The sequence below is a fragment of the Amphiura filiformis genome, chromosome 11, assembly GCF_039555335.1.
Source record: "Amphiura filiformis chromosome 11, Afil_fr2py, whole genome shotgun sequence".
Lineage (NCBI taxonomy): Eukaryota > Metazoa > Echinodermata > Ophiuroidea > Amphilepidida > Amphiuridae > Amphiura > Amphiura filiformis.
This window is the reverse complement of record NC_092638.1, coordinates 17,378,575-17,383,880: the sequence shown is the minus strand read 5'-3', so window position 1 is coordinate 17,383,880 and position 5,306 is coordinate 17,378,575.

The window sequence follows — 5,306 nt, the reverse complement described above, 5'->3', positions numbered from 1 at the left end:
TTTTGACCAGCTCTCTTTGAAGCTGTCAGTGAGCCTTATATTTCAACTTTATTAAATGGGAGTACTATTAAGCTGACTTTTATGCTATAATCATTGGCAGAGATAAATTCTGAATGTTGCCTTGATGTTAAGTCAATCAGGCGATGTATGCACAGTGGTGACACTTTGTGGGGCAAGGGGGCATTTGCCCCCACCATTTTCAGCTTTAAAAACCCACGAAAATTTTAACGTTTTGCGGTAAATTTATGCAAAATGTGTTGATTTTGCCCCCCCCCCCAAAAAAAAATTGTGGTGCTGCCATTAAAAATGCCACACTGCACATGGTGCATTTTAATCTTTGCCATCCCAGATGCAACATTCCAAGCTTATCTCAGACGGAGATTATAGTCACTAGTGATTTATTTGTGAACAATTGGGTGGGTTGTTATTTCAAAGCAATAAGAAAAAAGCAAGTTCATTGGTCCGATTTGAATCACTTGTGCTGCTACAGAGTACAGACGGCCTCGGAATGGTTTAGTACCTGGTACTAGAGTCATGTCACAACCTTGTCAAAAGATGTCCCAGCATTGAAATTCATGTGGACCGATGTGGACATTAGTTTTCAGATAATTTGAATATTATAAAAGTCTTTCATCTCTGTAATATTCAAACTACCTAAATCATTTTGAGTTGACAGTTTTGCTTTGATGCCTTTGCCTCTGGTCTATATTGTATTATGTAGCTGATAAAGAGGTTTCACTTTCTGTAAATACTAAATAACCATGTATAGTTACATCTTGCTCAAGTACTTAGTGAGTGAGTGGGTCACTATTTAATGGGAGCAAGTGACTGTTTAAGAGGAAATACACAGCTTGCAGCAGTCATAAAATTTATTAAGTGAAATCCCCTGGTTATTCAACACAGATGATAATGCCATATAAATTTATCATGTTACCGTGAAGCTACTTTTAATTACGCTGGGATCTCAAGAATTTCTATCTGCTAGGACACGATTCTTTAACACCAAATTGTAAAATATGATTTCAGTGCAAAAAGATTGCTTTGGGTGAAAAAAAACTTATGTTCCGTACTCAACAACTTGAGGTCAAATTTGTGATGTGACTGCTGGAGGAGGCTATGGAACTATACCATTGAAATGAGGCCAGCTTACCTTGGTGCTTTAGCGTACATAGGGATCTCTAGCGGCAACCTGGATCCTTGCGTAGTTCCTCAAATCTTTATCGTGTGACAGTATACAGAATAAATAGCACATTTTAGAGGACTAGGCGAGGATTCATGTTTTTGCATGATCTCTTGGCAACATAGGAGAACTGAAAGCCAAAACTGAATTCTTGTAATGTTTGAAAAGGCTTGTAAAATATATATTTAGTAATAGTTTTATGAGATGCTGCAAGTAAAGCGGCAACTAAAGCTAGTATCATAATTGTACAGAGCTTGATACATGTACATTGAGCATGAAGTACATGGTTGACATTACATTGTATGCATGCATGAGACTTGTATGGCTGTATGACGCCATGCTTGAAGTTGAACATGCATACATGATTGCATCGTGTGAACAATTAACTGAACAATTATGATACCGCCTCGAGACGTTTTCATATAGATACAAAATACAATAACAAACCTTGAATTTGTTAAATGATAAGAACCTTATGAAAATGGAACTTATTTAAACAAATTGTGCATGTACATAGTGTATATAGTATGATATTATTTTTCATTCGATGGCTACTACTAAAAAAAGTATCTGGTAGTTCAATTGTATTATAATATTAATGATAATTAAATTGTTGTGTGTATCGCACAAAGTTTATCCAAGTTCACAGAAGAACTGACAAGTTTGTTTCTAGGATTGGATTGACATTTGTCGCTCATTCGCACAACTTGGTCTTATAAATTAGATAGAAAAATTATATTATAATCAAGAGATTTCTGGGCTTTATACTGAGTGATGTAAAGAAGTATTTTGCCCTTTTTGTGAAAAGTATTAGTATTTATCTTGATAAGATGTTTATAAATTAACTGATCGTTGAGGTATAAGCTTATTGTACTTATATTAGGCCAAAAAAAAAAAAAAAAGTGTTTGTTTGCCCAGACATGGGGTAGAAAGGAGTGGGTCGGTAGGTCGATTTCCTTTTTTTTTTTTTTTTTTTTTTAGATGTGCATGTACATGTGTTGCAGCGGTGTAAGTGGTGTAAGAGAAAATATACAACATTCAGCCTTACATTTTGTACTTGTGTCAAACTTTAATTATAGGTTAATGAACGTGTAGGCCCTACTTGGGAGAGAAATTTGACAAAAATAATGCATGCGCGCTGATGTTGATGCGTAGCGCAAGCGCATTATTTAGTCTAATTTCTCGAGCAACAAGTATTGAATACGCGTTCATCAACCTATTTGAATAGTATTTCCTACACAAGAAGAAAAAACATGTGATTTTTGATGTTTTTAGTTTTTCTAACAAAACTATCACTAAAAATGTTGGAAAATAGGACCGAATATAAATGCATCAACCCGCCCAAAAAGCGTGCGAAAGCACTCCGCATAGTACGCGGATTGCACATTATATACAATCAATGTACTCCGCATACTTTTCTAACCGCTTTTCTGATAAAGTTTAACCTCTTTGGTAACAAAATCGGGCTGGAGTAGAAAATCCCAGACCATATCTGTACATGTACTTGCTGTGCTTGGTTCTCTATATTGATGTTGATTGATGGTAAAATAGTGTTGGCACGGTTGGGGAGGGCTAAATTGGAAAAATGAATGCGGTGATTGCCAGGAATATTAACTTAAATGTCATTATTAAGTGTCATTTGGCATTTTTATGGGGAAAACATAATTTTCTTTATTTTTTTTATATCATCGTAAAAATAAAAAATAAAAAAGTGTATGATGTTTTTTTGAATTTTTGGGTCGGTCGTGTCTGGGCAAACAAACCCTTTTTTTTTTTTTTGGCCTTATTGGTCTCTAGGTGGCACTAACTTTCAGCCATGTAGGAAATGTGGGCCAGTTATTTTAGACAATCTAACATCAAAAACAAAATGTGTCATTAATAGAGTGTGGTGTATGAAAGTACATCAATCAGTATTAAGAATTGTTTTTTGTTTTTTTCAGGCTAGATACAAAATTTTGGTGTGACAAGAAAGTCATGGATCATTTATTTCATGTTATTTATAATTAAAAGTTATGGGGAGGGGGAAATAACGACAATCTGCCAAATTGGGGGAAATTTTGGGGATGTGTTAGATAACACAAATTTTTTAAAACAATGGGTAATGAGAGTAGCATGGGTCATTGGGTGAGAGGAAGTTGTATAAGAGATGATTCCTCATGACAAAAATGGATGATAAATTGGTGAGTAGGTTAAGAGATGTCATCGAGTCCCCCGACTCCTCTCCCACACCAGTTTAATGTAGGAGAGTGGAGATGGAATGGGTAACACTGACTGATGGAAGGTAGTTGGGCCATACGCTCCTGATGAATTCTTATTTTTGGGAGAAAGTAAGTTGGACAAGCAAAATGTTTCTCTGGAGTCAATCTTAATACTGTAAAAGTCAATATTTTTGCGAGAAGATATTTTTGCGATTTTGAAGATTTTGTCAATTGCGCGAGAATTAAATTTCGCAGTTTTGATATTGATACAATAGAAACCTAATGCAAAAGGTTATTTTCGCGAGTTTTTATTTTCGCGATTTTAGGTCCACTCGCGAAAATAAAAACCTCGCAAAAATTTCTACTTTTACAGTATAATTTTGGTACCGCACCGGTAGTCAAGAATACCAAACTTGTATACGCTGGTTAAATTGAAGCGAGTTGCAGTACAACCTGCTGGCATCACCAAGAAGGGGGACAATTGGGAGCCCTGAGGTTTTGAGCTTTTTTCCCCAAGTCAAACTAAGGAAGTTGAATTTTTTCCAGATTCTTGCACACACCCCCCCCCCCTACTAAAATGTTGTATGCCCTCCCAGAAAATAATTTACTTGTATCACTACAGAACATACCCAATTGTGTTACAGATTTTTGCCCCCACCCAGATTTTTTTTTTACCCTTCCACCTTGTCCTCCCAGAAAAAAATTTCCTTGTCACCACTGAACATACATGTGAGTTAACTATTATTAAATTACTTCTACAGAAATAATGTGGACAGGACAGAATTGCAGAATCAAGATGTAGCTAGCGTTAAGTTCATTTAAAATAAAATATTAAAAACAACGAAAAAGTTTGTGCAATCTTTGCTCAATATAATTATGTACATACACCATCATTTTGTAAGATGCATTCCTAGGTAGATACATACAGGCAGTTGAAATACACTTTTTCCATGGTATAAAAATATAGTAAAATTATATTGTACATGTATATTATTTGAATGTGTGCTCTGCAGTTTGTAACAATGTTCATTCATGTAAACACAGCCAAATTAAAGTCTCCAGTAGTTCCGTCCCCATTTAATCAGAGTCTGATGAGTTTATGGCAAGATAATTTGTATAATAATTTTCTATACACTTTCCATCAAAGGTTGATACCAAATTTGATATCAAAAGTTTAATCATCGTGAGCATATGAGCCGTTGTTTGGAAATTCGTGCAATTTCAAAAATGACAAATTATGAATTGACCACGCAAAAGTCAATGCATCATGGTATCAGCTTATTATGTGGCCTGAAGCAACCCGTACAGGAATCATTGTACACTTGCCTGTGCACAATTGAAAGAGCGGGGTATTTGATTTGCATTTTGACATGCATGGGTAAACCTTTAACCTGCCGGCCTATTCAGGCGACGTAATTCCTGGCACTCACGCTAGTTCCGCTACGTGATACAATTCCCTATGTCATTTTTAAAATTGCATGAATTTCCAAACAAAGGTTCCTCTGCTCACGATGATTAAACTTTTGATATCAAATTTGGTATCAACTTTCGAAGGAAAGTGTATAGAAAATTATTATAAAAATTATTTTGACATAAACTCATCAGACTCTGAGTAAATGGGGATGGAACTACTGGAGACTTTTTAATTTGGCTGTGTTTATAATAATTCTGTGTGGCAATGATATTGAAGAGGTATGATCCACTCCCAGGGATTAACTTATTGAAGTTCCCTGCCAAGCGTTCCGAGAGATACCACATACAAAACTTGAACCAGGTTAAAATGATAGCTCATTTTAGAAATATAACCTATGTGAAACTTTGCAGTGTTGCATGGATACCCAGCTCATTTTGATACCTATGTTGCAAGTCCTGGTACTGCACCCATTATGTTTTTTGAACGAGCTTGGCTATCAGACCGGCATACCACA